The sequence below is a fragment of the Argiope bruennichi genome, chromosome 4 (assembly GCF_947563725.1).
Source record: "Argiope bruennichi chromosome 4, qqArgBrue1.1, whole genome shotgun sequence".
NCBI lineage: Eukaryota > Metazoa > Arthropoda > Arachnida > Araneae > Araneidae > Argiope > Argiope bruennichi.
This window is the reverse complement of record NC_079154.1, coordinates 14,179,610-14,197,300: the sequence shown is the minus strand read 5'-3', so window position 1 is coordinate 14,197,300 and position 17,691 is coordinate 14,179,610. Positions and strand designations below refer to the sequence as shown.

Below are 17,691 nucleotides of genomic sequence, written 5' to 3'. Positions count from 1 at the left end.
ATTGACAACATTGCGACAGTCTTTCAAAAAGGGCATAAAAAAGGCCAGTTTTTTCAAAATTGCTTTGACACATTATTCGAAACATGACACTTCTTTCCAGCAAATCATTAAATTTTGTTTAAAATATTTTAGCTACTATATTGGCGTCTAGAAGCGTGGTGGCAATCTATATGTGAAATAAAATTTTCTTTATAAAGGATTTTAATGAACAAAGTCATTAAAATGCCTTCATAAATATAGTGTATGAGGCAACTGATATTTTGGAAATGGGAAGCTGTTAAGACTGTTCTGTAGCTAATATGAAAATTTGACACCATTTAGATATAAATATGCATTATATATTCAACTTTGTGCCACCTCATTTTCGCATTGTTTATTTATTTCTGAATTACCAAAAATCGCTCATATACGGCAATTAATAGGGAGCTATATTACAGCATTCCAAAAGAAAACACCATTATAAAATATGCAAATATTTCTTGGAAAAATTAGACAAACGCAGGCATATATTGCCAGAATACTACCTCTCAAACTATGATGTTAAATTTAAAATAAAACCGATTTTAAAGTTTCAATTGATAGCTATGCTTACAATAAACATACTTCATTTGAAAAATTTTAAGTAGTCATATAATGCAAATTGCTTATGCGTAGAAATATTAACCTAATCCTCAATAAATACAAATAAATGCTTGGTGAGATTAAATAATCCACAAAAATTATTGGAAATGAGTTAATTAAAGTTTTATTGCATTGAACTTACGTATCAATATTGCAATATTTTCATTAAATACAATTTTTCAACAAAATAAAAAGTAGTTCTGGTCAAAGTCTATGCAATAAATGCTACTCATAAAAGTTGTAAGAAAAAATATTAAGGTATCCGACTACGTTGAAAATACTGGTTATCGACCACATTGGCGAATTCTTTTTTATTATTATTACTTCTTGTAGTTCAGGTTTTTCTCTTTCCAAAATAGTATTTTCTAGGAAAAGGAAGGTCTCACCTATCATCCAAGAGAATTTAAAAGAAAAATTTTAGTTAAAAAATTATTTAACTTCAATTTTCTCAAACTTTAATTTTCATAAAAATTATCCACCGTTAACATGATATCTCAAAATCTAATAGAGGTATTTACATAAAAATTTCAGCGTGAGTTTTAAATAATATGGGCAATGAATTGAACCAAAAGTTTTATTGTTGCTGAAATACTTTTTCATTTATAGGTGTTTTTAGAAAAATTAAGTTGTAAATTTTTGGAAAAATGTATATATCCGTATATTTTTACACATAATTTCTTTGCATCTCAAAATGTTTCTTAGATTTTGGTTCCTTTCATTCATCATTATATTCTATAACTTGTGTACAAAGAAAAACAAAATTGCTGCATTACAATTTTGTGTAGAGTGTTAACCGTTTTGGTAAAATTTCATTAAAATTTACTACACATTTTCCTATTTCTCAAAATATATTATATTTCCAAATAATTTTTTTTGTATTTATAGTGTTTATAATTGACAATACATCTAAAAACCCTAAATAATTTTTAAAAAATCCATAATTTTTTTTTGTATTGATAGTGTTTATAATTGACAATACATCTAAAAACCATAAATAGTTTTAAAAAAATCCAATTGTTCAAAAATATTCCTTCGAACATAGTCGGTTACCTTAAATAATATAATTATTTTTTTAATTTTCCTTTTTACCGAATTGAAATATTGAGGTCACCGATGCAACCTTAACCCATGCAACGCAATTATACGTTATAATATCACAAAGGCTTACCAGTACGTATGTTTTATAGGTTCTTTTATGACAAAACATGAAATTAAATATTATATAACTTTTGTGAAAAATGCATCGCATTTACCTACAAAATTCTGAAAACACTCATATAGAAAATATATTTTATATACTCATAAATATTAATATCTCGTATTTCAAATATTTTATTTCCATAACAAGATAATTCTTTTTTTATAATTCTGCTTTTCCAGGAAAAGCATCTATTATTATATATTTAATAATAGATTTACTGATGATTTTCAGAACGAGTATATATATATATATATAAAATGAAATCACAATTCCGAGTCATATTCCAAAAGCATTTACTTAATGAAATATTTCCAACATATTTACAATACAAATCTACATATCTGCATATTTAAATGCATAATGTTTATTTTATATTTAAATTTAGAATATAAATTTCAAATTGCAAGCATTTATGAAATTTGTGGAATAACAGTTATATTTAATTTGGTAAATGTCAATAATGAATCAAAATTTTAAATGGATTGGAATTTATTCTTACCTTTTCACTTGTCTTAAATTTATAACTTCAGATATCTGCAAAAAATAAAAATTAATTATAAAATTGTAAATGTAAAATGAATATATTACGATATTGCTAATACTTTGATTAAACATTTATATAGTTTCAAAATATAAATTCTTATTATAAGAGGTACATAAATAAATGTAACATTGTTTATTTTTGGTGGAGACAGTTTATATGTTTAGAAAGCTAAGTATAAACGTCATAATAAGTTGACAAATATTATTAGCACCATTTCATTAAATTCAACAGGATTTTCCTTTTTTCGTTATTATGACAGGATAACATACTATCGAAGTACATGATGCGTGAGTTTAATAACATATGAAACAAACAAAAATGCGTTGCATTTTTTACTTATCACATAATTTACTTTTATATATCATATACAATGAAATTAACAAATTTATGCACAATGACATTCATTAGCTGGTGAAACATAAATACTTTATTAGCAGCATTGTAAACTATAATTATATAATATATTATTAAAATGCTTTGTTTGTTCAAACTGAATTAGATTGAGATTTTATTCCTTATAAGCTATTAATCCTAAAAGCTTCGACACCCGAGAGGCATCTGAGACGAGGGAGATGAGATGTTTGCGGTATAGTAATTTATTTTTGCTATTCTAGTGGGTAAAGAAATGATGTAGGGTCAGAAATCATTACTGATGGAAAGATATGCATCATACTGGAGGTGTTGTGCTGTGGCAAGTGATGGTCTATAAATCTCAGCCATAGTTCTTACATATTGTTACGAAATTTCCGGGGTTTGTTTGGATAGTGGGAGTTATGTGGTGTGGAGAACGCTCAATCAGCAGACGACAGTAGAAAAAGAAATATATTCTTACATATTCGGTTATTTACACGAAGACACACAGGACAGCACAAAGACGACAACTATATACAGCACAGAAGACGATTATTTTCAGCCGAGTCGTGCAGCGTACAACAGCATACAACAAGACTCTACTGCAGACAGTAACGCACAGCTTAGTTCAGCACTAGCTTGACTCCTTCGCTGCTCTGGTAATCCCTGGAAGACCAGTTCTTCATCATCGATTCCGACTACTCTCTCTGTCGATCCCGACCACTCTTCTCTGTCGCTTCCGACTACTCAATTCACCACTGGTTCACAACCCGATTCACCACTGGTTCACAACCAACCGGCAGCGGCAGGACTGCTTCCTTTTATAGGCATCAGAAGGCGGGGCTAGAAGCCTCTCAACCAATCAGGAACGTTCGAGGCGTAACTCTGTTCCTACTGGACGAATCGGGAAAATTCTCAATGTTTCGGGTATAATCTATTTTGGCGCCAAGTCGCCAAATGGTCGCCAAGTTTGTCGCCAAGGTCTGGGACCTCCCATGGAACCAACTATGCTGGGAAGCTGCATCACAGGTTCGTAACAATATGCTTTAGCGGTGATACAATTATTCAATTAATCCGTGTTTTCAGACGGATCGAAATAACTGTTGTGGTTATCCAAAAAATTTATTTTTTAAATTTTTCCACTACGATGTTAAAATTTTTATAATTTTAAATACACGTCTCTAATATTATATAAATTTGATTTAGCTCTGCCACACTGATCAGTACCATATGAAAGGTTTTGAAACTATTTAACAAATCAAAGTTTAATCTTTATATGTCTTACGTACCATTAAGCAATTATTTTTACTTCCTCAATTCAAAAATTAATTTATTCTGAATGTATTATATACATAATACACTAAATTTAAATGTGATGTTGTTTTGTAAATAGATTTCATGAAATTTTTGCACTTTTCTCTTGGGTTTTCCGAAAGTTTGGTGTATTATTTGTCCATTTTTCTTTGTCTGAATTTATATAAGCAACCTCATGATTATTATAATAACAATTGATAATAATCTGATTCCTCTGACCAATTCAGGTTTCAAAAGAACTCCCTCCGTACAACTTAAAGGATCATAAAAATGAAATTTACATTAAATGTAATTTTCTTTAATACATGTAACTCAAATGTCTATATTTTTCAACTTTTAAAACTCTAAATTCATGTTAAATAAAAAAGAAAAAATCATCTGACTAAAACTATACAATCAGATTATTTAAATAGTTTTGTTTTAGTTTTCTGTATTGTTTATACTTTTCTTGATTTTTCTCCTCTTAAATGTATTGTTTCACTTCAGAAATTATTATTCGCTATTAGATGCGCGCTATTTTAATTTTTAAAATTTATTTCATCATATTAGATATGTAATATAAGAATTATTTCCCAATGATTAATTCCTTTTGAATACAAAATACAAGTATATTTAAATCCCAATTTCTAAAACCAATAAACAGTTTCACAAATAATTGCACATTTATGTGAATTAATTTTATTTTTATTCTTTTATGATTTTTTGCAATTATTATTCTCTCAATCTGTAACAAGTCCTATATACTGTGAAATGCTTTGAATTCAAAATTACTCGAGGAAAATTCATAGTAATGTTGAATTTTATATGAACTTTCTAACAAATGAAATATTTTCACACAGATCTCTGGAATTAATTAAACCATATTCATTCCAATTCTGCTCGGTCGAGTTGAATTAATGAAAGTGCCATTTGTGTCATATAACTTCTCTGGAATATATATCTATTCTTTAACTATTATAAGCCATAAATCGATAATTCCATGACAAAATATCCTTATATAAGTGCCAAATGCATATATTGTAATGTTCAGTAGAAATAGGTATGTATTGTTAAACAATAAGGGTTAGAAACCTTTTGAACTGAATATACATACTACTGTATTTTATGAAATATTTTGTTCAAAAAAGAATTATTTTAAGAATTAACTGATGAGTAAAGGTATTTTAAAGAAAATATTCTTTTACTGTTGAAATACTTTTATTCATACCAAGGTGGTATACATTTACTATGAGTTAGAAATTTAACACATTTCATTGAGATTGCATAACGTATCTAATCTTAATCTTCAGATGTTCATTGTGGACTGAAACATTATCTTCAACATATATGGTATAATTATAAACTCTATGGTTATAAAAAATTCGGTGCTGCCGATCTTTACAGATTTTTATCTTAGAGGTGACATAAATCCCTTTAGATACGATAATTATATCTCTCTTTGTATACAAAACCCTTCATCATAGTGGTATTTTTTGCAATTTTTAGACTGAAAAAACAAACAAACATAGATTTTCAAGCCATATAGTTCTGAGTTTTCACTTTCATACTTCTCAACACGAGATCAGTTTTTATGATTGTTGAACGTAGAAGACCAAAATTCATACACTCTTTTCCCAACGAAGTGAATGGTCTAGTCATGAATTCACCCTGCACTTTATGCACTATATCAGGCATTTTAGATGGCATCTAAAACCTTTATCATCTTGAACATTATCAATATACTTTATGCTGTTCGCCAGTTTCATAATTACCAACCAAGTAATATCTGTGTTACAAAGTGAAAGTTTTCTCATATACTTTATTCCGCTATTAAAAGTTTATTGTGCCAATATTCATCAAAATTACTTTCAAAAGAAAACTATTAACAAAGAAAAAGTCAATTTGTAAAAAATTATTTTTTTAAAATTTTATACTGTTTGCTAGTTTCCTCATAACCAGCTAAGTGGAATTTGTTTTCTGCATTATTGTGGTAAATGTTCCCGCGCTTACATTATATCGCTCTAAAAACTACACACAGCAGCTCTATCTCTGTACATTCCAACGTTATTTTCGAAAAGAAAATAATTAACAAAAATTAATAATTTGTAAAGATTTTCATCCTTATCTTGCATTTAAAGTAAGAAAAATTTATATAAATTTCACATATACTTGCATATTTAAATAATATTTCTTCTTAAGGTTATTTATGAAAATATTTCTGGAATTGTAATTTTATTAAAAAGAAGTTTTTTTATCTGATTTCTCAGATCGGATAATAAGAATTGCGCAAGAAATTTGTCTATGATTTAACAAATTTCTTATCTTGCAATTTTTCCCTCTAATTTAAAACTATGATGTAACGAAATAAGTATTATATAATGAATACAGAAATTCTTTTTCAAAATGTGTGTCTCAGTTCTTTGAGACAGTAATTTTATATCAATTGTAAAAAAATTATAAAGGCAATCGCAATATGGATTTTATGGCATATTCTGTATTATCAAGAAAAACATTTTATTTATTTAATCCATATTATGAAATTAAACTTTTTTCTCCTTTAATGACATATTGCCACCATAAATAACAGAATTCCCATTGTGTACGGAAAACGCAAGAGCATAATTTGTTTTATAAGCTCATAGGAATGCTCTGAAATTTGTGCAAATTTGTTTTAAAAAATAATATAGACTTTTTGTTTTAGTAGTGTTGAACCAACTTTGATTAATGGTAGATTTATGTCCAGCATGATAATTTCAATGCAAATAGTAAGGTAAAATCACGGGCGCATCATAATGCTCAAAGACAGCAAAGGAAAATTTAAAGTAAATGATATACGAAAAAGAAACTAGATTATACAGTCGCTAGTAGAAGTCGCTCTGACTAGAACTAGTAGAGCGGTTGAACGCAGAAATATTCCGTGGAATTTATACAACCCATATGTGTAAAGTCAATTCTAATAGAATAGACTTATAATTTTTCCAACTACTTGACAATTTCTAAATAACCGTAGAGTTAACACAGAATAAAAATTAGAGTAATACATTTTCGATCTTCTGTAACAGAAAACAAGTTATACAATTAATATAAATGAAATATCATTCAATGTGAGCAAGCATTTCGGTTCTCTTAATTCCTATAAGACAGATTTGCGAAACACTTGAAATATTTCACAAAATTGAAATTAATAATCATAATTGCATTAATAATCATAAATATAGAATACTAAAACAATGAGAAGGCGTTATTATTTATGATAAGAGTTTAGATATAAACACATCAAATAAAATATAATGAGGATTACAAATAAAAATTGCACCATTGGGATTTCTACTCAGATAATTAAAGATAGTATTTATGCATTGCAAATATTATCCAAATAATAGCTATTCTGTATAATTTTACGAGATTTCCATTTCAAAATATGATGTAGTTGATGATAGTAAATTGCAAAGTTTCATTTGTAATTTATGACGAAATATTAGTCTCATTAGCGAGATATGTTCCATTCTGTTCATTTATCAAAATTACTGACGATAAAACTAATAAATATATCGTTTGATATTTCTTCTAATTGCTCCCAAAGGATTACGGAACATCTTTGCATAAATTGTCTTTCATTGAGATTAACTGTTGGATTTTTCTTTGATAAAATAAACTTAGTTGCTATTTATTTTCATCAAGTACAAATTTGTAGTTTCGATTGTCATTTTAAATTATTCACCCATAAACGTGCATTATTACATCTTCGTATATTAGTCACACAAAATTATATTTTTCATCAATTGACAGAACATTAAAAATAACACCAGCCTGCAACAATTTCTTGTTTTAAAAGTAATAGTTGTTTTTTATGTATTTTCGCATGCTTATTTCAAAAATAATATCAGTTTTTACGTATCACGTACAGTTTGTTTGAAAAGTAAATTTTTTAAATAAGTAAAAATACATAGATTTTTTGCGATTTGGATAGGATAAATTAATAAAGTATGTATGTTTATTTGCTTAAATAAATTCTGAAAACCTCTTACTTCATTGAAATTCAATAATACATTTATATTGAATAAATATTTATAATTGTATTTAAAAAAACTTTTATTTTAAAATTCAAAACATTGATGGCAGTTGGATTTCACCGTAAAAAAATGAAGTTTCTGAAAAATTTAATAAATCCGAATTAAATGACTTAATTCGTGATTTAGGTTTAACTAAAGAAAATGCAGAATTATTAGGATCTCGGTTAAAAGAGAAAAATTTATTAACGACACCGTTTAGTTGGTACAGGAATCGAGAAAAGCAATTTTTATCATTTTTCAAATCTGATAACTTCTTGGTTTATTGTGCTGACATACCTGGTTTGTTACATGAATTAGAACATAATATTCCTTATAATCCGAATAATTGGCGACTATTTATAGATTCCTCAAAGAGGAGTCTAAAAGCAGTTTTATTGCATAACGAATCTTAATGTGCATCAATTCCAGTTGCACATTCCGTTTTCATGAAAGAAACATATGAAAGTATGGAGATGCTTCTCACTAAAATAAAATACACTGAACACAAGTGGGCAATATGTGGTTACTTAAAGGTTATAGGTCTGCTTCTCGGGCAACAAAGTGGATTTACTAAATTTCCGTGCTTTATTTGTGAATGGGATAGCAGGGACAGAGAAAGTCATTGGATAAAAATGATATGGCCGAAGAGACAAGAATGGATTCCTGGTAAGAAGAATATTTTAAATGAATATTTAATAGATCCCCAAAATATTTTATTGTCCCCACTTCACATAAAATGGGACTCATAAAGCAGTTTGTGAAAGCTTTGGATAAAGGTGGAAAATGTTTTGAGTATCTTATATCGAAGTTCCCAAAATTGTCTAGCGCTAAAATTAAAGAAGGTGTATTTGATTGAAAACAAATAAAGAAATTAGTTAAAGATTCCAATTTTGAACAATCTATGACAAATAGAGAGAAGCAGGCTTGGGTTGCATTTAAAGATGTCGTAGAAGGTTTTTTGGGAAATGAGAGAAAAGAAAATTACAAAGAACTTGTAACTGAGTTATTACGTAAGTCTCATCTCTTCAGGTGCAATATGAGCATTAAAATTCACTTCCTTCACTCACATTTGGAATACTTCCCAGAAAATTTATGAAAAATGAGTGACGAGCAAGGTGAAAGATTCCACCAGAATGTAAAGGAGATGGAACGCAGATATGAAGGACGGTGGGATGTTAACACGATGGCCGATTACTGTTGGTCTTTAAAAAGAGACAGTGATGTGGACCATAAACGAAAAACTCGAAAAAGAAGCTTTTTGACTTCAAGAAAAACACAAAAGTTATCATAATATTGTAAATGAACAGCATTATTGAGTTTAGTTAATAGTTACTACAGTTGCAACTGTATGCATTATACTGCATTTTATTTATTTTTTCATCGTCATTTGTAAAAAATCCTTACGTGTTACATAAAATTTAGTTTGCATTTTGGAATGACATCATCATTGCTGATATAAATCAATTAAAATTTTACAAACAAAAAAAAAATTTCTTTTTTTTTGCAGGCTGGTGTAATTTACTGAAATAAAAATTCATGCATCAAATTAATCCTTGCAATCCATAAAATTCTTGCCAAATGATAACATATAAAGCAATCAAAATTTACAGAGGGATTTGATTATAATTTTATTTGATAAAGAAAACTTTGATAATCATTAAATAATATATAATACTTTAAAGTTATTAAAAATATCCAGATAATTTATTATAATTTTTCATTTTAAGCGGAATTCTAACTCGTTTACGATCAATCGTTCTCATTTATGTCTTCTATCTTGGCTAAAAATTACATCTCCGATTGTAATTATTACAATTATAAACTAGTTTAAACATAATGTCCCTTTAGTTTAGACATCTATTTAGTAAAATATTTACATTTTGCGTTTTTGAAAAATTTTAAACTTCAAAATATATCTTTGAAATGATACTATTTAACTATGCATTTTAAAGTTCTTTTCAGAAATGCGCAAAATATCCGAAGTTGTTTCACATTTCATCAATATTGAAAAGTTTCGGTTCATTTTTAATTTAAAATATGTTTTATATCAAGATTAAAAATCATATCCATAAAATTCTTCCATAAAATCATATCCATATAGGATATTATCAAATCATAATATCCTATAATATTATGATTTGATAGTATATTTTAGAAAGGTATTTCACTGTAAGGAATGTACGATATATTTTGTAATTTATTTATATTTCACTACCTATATGAAGAAGTTTTGAAAAAATGTCACGTAAGGTTATTGTAATTCTATAAGATAAGGTTTACAACATAATTTTTCAAATAATGGTTATCAGCTCATAATTTTTTTTTCAATCCAGCAAATAAAAAGTATTTTCTAGGGAAAGGTTACAAACATTTAATTAATTATAAAATAAAAGAGAAATCAATCTGCTTGAAAGCTTGAACTAGCTTAACGATGTAAACTCATATACAATTTTCATTGGATATTTAATAGTTTAATGCTCATAAAAAGGATATCAGTTTAAAAGCAGTCGTATTTTTATTTTATTATTTCCTGCTAATTTTATTTTATTGAATAAAAGGTATTCTTTATTATCCTCCCAATTTTGCAAAGCATCACTGAATTTTTATTTTCATATTTGCCAAAAAGTGAAAGTATTAAGTAAAGAATATCAAGAAAGTACTTTAAATTGAAAAGTCAATTATAAACATTTCAATATCTAAAATGCCCTGATATTATTATAAAAAATTATTAAAATAATATTATTAAAACAATTATAAATTTCCTACATAAGATGTGTCATCTAATTAGAGAAGTAAATTCGTAGATCATGCAGCTGAATATTAAAATATAATTATTCCATATTCTAAAAATAACTTTTCTTTTAACACAATCAAATGTATTAAATTCGTAATTTATACTTTAACAACATATTAAAATTAATACATTTACATGATTTATACTTCATATTAATTCAAAGTCCTAATTCAAATGCAATATGAGCTCATTTTTTATCGCTAAAAAATTATACAGAAATATCCGGATATCTAACATCATTGGGAATAGGTAATTTTAATTTCATTTCGTATTGTATCTTTGAAAGGCAATCTGAATTTCTATCACTCATTTAATTAGTACTCTTTTGATTGATTCTATAAAATCTGCATTGCCTATCGAATATTCTATGAAAATTCTAGAACACATATTCAGAAGACATAAGAGGAGGAGGAAATTTCATGGATTATAACTCAGCAAATTCATGACCGTGATTGAAAACTCTTCAAAGTTTCACAAACTATCTTCCATACAAAATGCTGTCATAGTAATAATTAATTTTTCGTGTCCAATATCCATTACTCATGAAATCCTTTTGTATAGATGATGAAAAGTTTCAAATGAGAGAAGGACACACTCTATCAAATTTACATCATTAAGTATATTAAATAAAGGAAATTGGATTAAAATTCTGAAATACTTGTTACAAATATCTGGCAATATTCATAGTAATGCTACTGGTTTCTTAAAAATTACAAATGAATGAAATTAAGTAAATTTATTTTAAAGTTTCAAATTGAATTTGAGAGATGAATTTTCCATTAAAGGAATAATTTTTGTCTAATTTATGTTTGGTAATTTAGTTTTTATATTTATTTCAATGATATATCTCTTGAAAAATTCAAAAATTCGAAAGTATTAGTATTAAATTGCTTTCTGAATTTTTCAAATTTGCTTTATATTGCAGTGGGTGATATTTCATATTCATTTTCGAAAATATATTTTACGTCTTGAACAATTCATAAGGTGAATTAAAACAATGTTTTTTTTTATAAAATCCTTCCTTTAATTTTATGTAATTCTATTTCAATTTCTTCTGTGTATTAATTTGGGATTAATTTATTTGATATATTATTATACTCGAAAAATCAAACTTCTAAATAGTCATCTGGGAACATGAATCAGCAAAATATTTTCTAATATAAGAATGTTGAACTCAAAGTTATCCATTGCACAAAGTCAAATTCAAGTAAAACCGAGGAACTGGACTTCGATTTGAAATTGTCCTATTCCAATTCCATATTATTTCTGCTACTTATTTAAAAATTTCCATAAATATATTGCATGAAAAGTTATAACTAGTAAAGAGGAAATGAATAAACATATAAAAAGAATTCAGAAATACAGTAAATCTATAAAAAAATGCAGTTGTAAGCGTAAAGCAATACAATTATCTTTAATTCTAGATTTCAAAAAGAATTTTAAAAACTGTATACAAAGTGAAATGAATTATTTGTACAGTTTATTTTGTTTTATGATTATAGGGCTTAATGCATCCAAATAATAGAACTTTATATCATACAACGGAAATCATCATAAGGAATACCTTAAACTAATTTCTTATGGTAATAGAAATTTTTAAAATTATATAGATAATCCGTGCTTACTGTCAAATGAGAACGTAAATAAAAATTAACCTCTAGCTACGATAATTTAAAATGCATTATGACCAATATAATTTTTCAGAGAAATGATTCTGGTAAAAAACTAGGGCTTAATTAATTTGTTCTTATAATTCTGGTAAAAACCTAGGGCTCAATTAATTCATAATTATCATTCTGGAAAAATCTAGTGAGCAATTAATTTATACTTATCATTCTAGCAAAAATCTAGAGCCTAATTAATTTATACTTATCATTCTAGCAAAAATCTAGAGCCTAATTAATTTATAATTATCATTCTGGTGAAATTGTAGGGCCAAATTAATTTATAATTATCATTCTGGTAAAAAATCTAAGGTGCAATTAATTTATATCATTCTGGCAAAAATCTAGAGCCTAATTAATTTATAATTATCATTCTAGTAAAAATCTAGGGCCCAATTAATTTATAATTATCATTCTGTCAAAAATCTAAGGCCCACTTAATTTATAATTATCATTCTGGTAAAAATCTAGGCCGCAATTAATTTATACTTATTATTCTGGTAAAAATGCAGAGCCTATTTCATTTATTCTTTAGGCTAACTCAATGTTCCAAGGGCGCCAATAGGAATATAAAACATATATTCAAGATCTTCAGTATTCTAAACTCTCTATTAAATTGGATTAGTGAACATGCTTGTGATGGATAAATATGAGAGAGAAAGGCATGAAAGTGTGAAAAAAAAATATGATTATCTTTATTTCTAGATTTCAAATAAGTATTTGCTAAATATGAAAATGAAGTGAAATATGAATGATATTTTTTATAATTATAGTTTTTAACACAACGAAATTATGCGACATTATATCATACACTATGAATATGCAAAACCAATTTCTCATGTTCAAAGACATTTTTTGATATTACATAAAAGCTTACTGTCAAATGAGTTCGTGGATAAAGATTAGCCTCTAGCTACGACTGTGTGAAAATGCATCATGATCCATATTATCTTTCGGGGAAATGATTCTGATAAAAATCTAGAACCTAATCAATTGATGCTTTAGTCCAAGCCATAGTTTCAAGAACGCCAGAGGGAGTATAACAACATATATTCAAGATTTTCCGCATTCCAAACTCTCTATTAAATTGGATCGTTAGGATCTCGTTCATGACTTTTGTTTAACATCTAGGCTAGGAGTGGATAACTATGAGAGAACAAGGTTCTCAACTCTATACGGAGAAACCAATAAACATTTTCCGATGGTATCCATTGAAATTATTAGTGTTGCTGTATTTGCAAGAAAAAAATATTTTAAAATTCCGCTTCCATTTTGTAATGCTTCCTTTCATATTTTTCCTTTAGTCTTTGACTTTGTAATCTGGTAAGTTATGTTTTGTAAAAAATTCTACATAAAGCATCCTATTTTATTAATATTAAAATTAGAAGTCAAAAAGCAGTACGATTTTATATTGTAATTTACGACTATTTCATAGTACATGGCACAAATATAATATCAGCTGAATCAGATAAGACATGTTATTACATAACCATAAACTATAAAAAGAGATGCATCTAAGAATAACTTTTCTTTAACAGTACGTTCTATTACTTAGAATAGGAAATAGGAATATATGATGTAAATCCTTCATTTCCTTCTATTCGTGCTTTAAGAGATGGAGACCGGATTTATTTGTATATTTTAATATCAAAAATGAAAAATTGAAAGATTGTTTAAAAATAAACAGACCATTATACACTGATTTCTTTCTAAATTGCTTTAAACTATTTGCTAAATCTCAAAACAAATGTTTGAATTATATGTAAGAATTGTTTTTCACAGAATTATTACAACAAATAAAGCTCTTAATTGTTCCACTACTTTTTTATACTGCTTCGTTTATCCTGTTCCCATACATACTCTAAAAGAATAAATATAAATTAGAATCTTTAAAAAATGTTGATTTTTATCTGACTAGATTAAAAGCAAGATTTCTATATGTTTTTATTTTAACTCTGTAACACTATTTCAAAAAGAAAGTTTTAAAATTATGAATCATTATTAAGATATTAATTATTTTTAATATTTGTTAAACGTTAGAGGCATAATTTATTTTATTCTAAATATTAATCTTAACATTATCTTATACTTTGAAACAGTAGTGCTAAACTTTCATTTTGTATATAAAGGACAATAATATGAACAGTTTTTTATTAATTTTAGGAACTTTAATGCATTGTGTTAGTAAATTACACATTTGACACCGCATTCTTCTTACAAAAAATCGATATTTTGATACTTCAACTTAACGCGCATAGGAATTTAAATAAATTATTTATAATATCTTGCAATAGTGAAATGTTTCAATTATTTTTTTTATATTTACGCTTGATGTTTCATATTTATGAATAATTCATTATTCTTCAATATCATCATATAACATTCTATTTTATTTATATTTTCAAACAAGAATGGATCCCAATATTTGAAATTATTTTTTGCTAGCCTATTTCTTAATTTTCAACTTTTAAAAAATTCGGAAACGTTTATTAAATATTTATAACTTTTTATTTTAATTTACCATAAATATTTTTTTGAATATATGCATGGTACACTAATATATATATATATATATATATATATATATATATATATATATATATATATATATATATATATATATATATATATATATATATATATATATATATATATATATATATATATATATATATATATATATATATATATATATATATATATATATATATATATATATATATATATATATATATATATATATATATATATATATATATATATATTACAGAATGAAATCCTTTACAATTTGCAAGAAAAATCCACATTTGCTATTTTATTTGGCGGATATTAAAATATTTGTAAAACATTTTATCTGAATTCGTTTTAATAAATTAAAATTTTATATTCCAAACATTCATATATTTAAATATTCTATATATTTCTAAAATAGCAAATAAAGGCTTGAAAGAATGAATTTGATTTATTCGGTGATGGATAAACAGCAACGATATGCATTAGAATATCCATGGAAGTATTAAAGAAAATGTGCAATCTTATATTCTATAGTCATACTTAAGAAAACTGAAGAAAAAGGTAATATTTTCTAATATGATGCAATATTTTATTGAGCATTTAATAAACCTTATCTAAATTGCATTTATTAAAATGCTTAACTATATAACTATGCTGCAGGATTTTTTCATACTATTCTAATCTGTAGCAAAATGTATCTATCTCAGTTTTGTTTCTCGACATATCATAATGTGACGCATTTCAATATCAAAAATGTCTTTTAACTAATAAATTCCATTTTATTCAGCTTCAAATTCAATATTGTTTTTCACTGTTGGTTTAAAAAAAGAAATGTTACAATGTAAATTTATGAAGAGCTCAAAGTAGGCAGAAGAATTTGGCACTTCGGTACTGTTAAGAGTATAGTGCTGCAAGTACAAAAAATGTAACGAAACGAAACGTTTACAGTTTGAAAATACAGGACACCTATAGAACATGGGGACAAATACAAGGCGTCATATCATTGTTCTTTATGGAATTATAATTATTTCGCTGTGTGATATTTTTTACATTGGGTGTTTGGGTTATATCATTTTAATTCTACAAATGCAGACCATTTTACATAGTTCATTCTATCTGATAAAATTTTGAGCCATTTTACTTTTTATTCATAACGATAATTCTTATTGTACGAGAAACTACTGTCTGTTTTATAGAATGGTGATTAAAATTTTATCATACGAAATGTGCTAACCAAAGCAGTTTATTGTGAATATGACGACTAGAAAAATGAGTAAAACTTTTCAGGTGAATGTTTCTTAGAGGTAATTACTGATATACTTGGACATTCCATAAAGATATTTTATACAGTTTCAAGATTTTGTCATGAAAAAATAATTGGAGATAAATCTATGAAAAATCATTATTGAATACAAAGACGAAATTGATTTTGTTACTTCATTTAAAACAAGTTTGTGTAGGAACTCTAAGTAATTCGAAATAGAATTTCAGGAAACACATTTTTTTGTTGCATTTTCGTTGCAGAATGTAGTACATCATCATTATTGGTAGTAAGGACATCAAATCACAACTTTCTTTATTGAGTATTGTTCTCTGTTAAAATAAGTTTATTCTACGATGTACAGAAAATGATGACGGAAATTTTTTCCTGGAATTACGCTGAGTATGCATATCTAATATAGTTTCCATAAACCATTGTCCTTTCTTAAGCATCAGCTATTTTGAGAGGTTGTTGATAATAGCTTCTCTGCCATAAATAGTTTACATTAAATATGCAAATGTCTTGTAATCATTGTAATCACAAACTTTAATACTAATTGAGTACATGAAAAGAACTTGATTCGCATAACTCATCAACATCCCCATTAATTATGTTTATGGAATTGTAAAGGTGTTTTATGGACAATAGATAATGATAGAATGAACAGATATCCCATTCATTTTTTATCAAATAATAAAGCCAATTTAATTCAGGGATTTTAATATTAACACACAATAGCCTACTAATTGGGTCGAGAAAAATGGGATGTTTTTATTTACATTATTTAGAATACTTTTCAATGAGTATTACATATCTATCTCTAATGGTTTATAAATTAGTAATCGTACTATCATATAAGTAAGCACAAAGCGTACTTGACAATTAGTCAAAAGTACCGTTTATCTGAAAAATTTAGAATAGTTACCAAATTACAAGTTCTAACGATCATCACAAAATATAAGTGGTTTTTTTTGAAATAAGCTTTTAAATATTGGTACTTCAGTAAAACGGTTAATTATAACAGTATATATAATCATCGGATTAATTACATATATATATATATATATATCTAAATGTATGTCTATCAAATATATATGTGTGTGTGTGTTGTATATTGTACAGAATATAAAAGTGAGTGCCAATATGTTTTTATTTAATAACATTCCACATCTAATATATTTTTTAATGTAAAAAGTAAGTATATTCTGATGGATGCAAAATTTATCCTCTTTTATCGTAATAATTTTTGACAAACTTAATATTTTTTTTTAAAATTCAATTGAAGTCTATTTAAGTCTATATTAAATTTATCAATTGCATATATCATCATATCACCATCTTATCTGAAAGCTAAATGAGCATTTGGCACTCATCTATTATTATATATTAGAAAAAG

General features: G+C 26.3%; 1 protein-coding gene across 1 annotated transcript in view; it reads right to left on the bottom strand.

Moving 5' to 3' along the window:
• The window catches only part of LOC129965897 (allatostatin-A receptor-like), a 274,603-nt gene that overhangs the window by 118,601 nt on the left and 138,311 nt on the right, over positions 1-17,691 (bottom strand). The window contains exon 4 of the mRNA XM_056080165.1: positions 2,322-2,356. The gene's annotated coding sequence lies outside the window, so the exon portion shown is untranslated. The remainder of the gene's footprint in view (positions 1-2,321; positions 2,357-17,691) is intronic.